This window comes from Lolium perenne, chromosome 6 (assembly GCF_019359855.2).
Source record: "Lolium perenne isolate Kyuss_39 chromosome 6, Kyuss_2.0, whole genome shotgun sequence".
Classification (NCBI taxonomy): domain Eukaryota; kingdom Viridiplantae; phylum Streptophyta; class Magnoliopsida; order Poales; family Poaceae; genus Lolium; species Lolium perenne.
The window spans coordinates 5,187,125-5,188,559 of NC_067249.2; positions in this window are offsets into that span (position 1 = coordinate 5,187,125).

A 1,435-nucleotide genomic window follows, 5' to 3' on the forward strand; every position below is an offset into this window, starting at 1 on the left:
CTAGGTCGCCATGTTCTCTCTCTCTATTACTGAGTACTCAGTATATATTAGTTTATGGAAGTTTTATGGTGGTGTCTACCACGAAACTGAATAGTTTTGGTGGGAATCCACTACAACTACGAATTAGTTAGCGGTAAGCCAAAATTCTTTAGGCGGCTTTAAATTTCGATAGAAAATTGGCTCTAAGTTTTGGAGGGAAAACACAATTTCGCCTTGGATTTTTTCATATTTCTGCTGCTGCAGATAATACCGTATATGTCCTACATTAATTATAATAAATATAGTTTTCTTGTAAAAAAAATTTAAAATTATTTCATGCTGACATGTAATCTCATTTCAGCAATATCCCAAAGTATAACAATAATAAATCTGTTAGATAATATGTACTATTTGTTTTGGCTATTTTCTATCGTATCAATAGTTTTGTCAGCTAAAAGAAAAATAGATCTTGAGTTGCCCCACGGCGGCGCGAGCATGCGGTGTACAGGCCGGCCGACATCGCCGCCTTGAGTTACGCCACGGCGACGCGAGCATGCGGTGACCGGGCCTGCCGACATCGCCTTGAGTTGCACCACGGTGGCGCGAGCACGCAGCATCCAGGACGGCCGATGTTGCCTTGACTTGTGCCACAGCGGCGTGAGCACGCGGTGTCTAGGATGGCCGACATCGTCACCTTGAGTTGCGCGGCGCGAGCTAGTTAAGATGAAGGTAGTTACAGTTTGACAACAAAGCTTCTCTAGCTGAATAGTTTGCACTCTCTACTTTGTAGATGAGATGGTGAGTTCGACGTATGAGAAAGTCTATTTTTTACTGCTTTCTGTTGCCGCCCTAAGCAGTACCCAACAAAAAATTCGTTCTAGTTGCCAACATAAAACTAAAAATATTGAAATATATTAAAATATAATATTAATCTGGTTTGACGTGTGGGCCTTCTAAAAACGTTGCAATAATATATCCAATATGGCAACAACAAAGTGTTGTGGCGATAAGTGCGAAATATTACCACACCTATATATTTTGTGGCAATATCTATTTTCTATTGCCACAACTAAAGTACTTCTCGCAATGGAATGAATTCGTGGCAATATATCTAGACACTTGCCACAAATGGAAATTTAGTTGCAATATTTATTTTATATTGCCACAAAGGGAGGGCCTTCTGGCAATGGAATTAAATTGTGGCAATATATCTAGAATATTGCCACAAATAGGAATTTTGGTGCAATATCTATTTTCTATTGCCACAAAAAAAGACCTTCTAGCAATGGGAAAACAATGTGGCGATATTTCCAGAATATTGCATCGAATTGTCGTTTTGTTGCAATAACTGTGTTCTAGTGCCACAAAAAAATACCTTATGGCAATGGAATAAAATTGTGGCAATATATCTAGACTATTGCAACAAACCGTCATTTCATTGCACTAACTAGCCTCT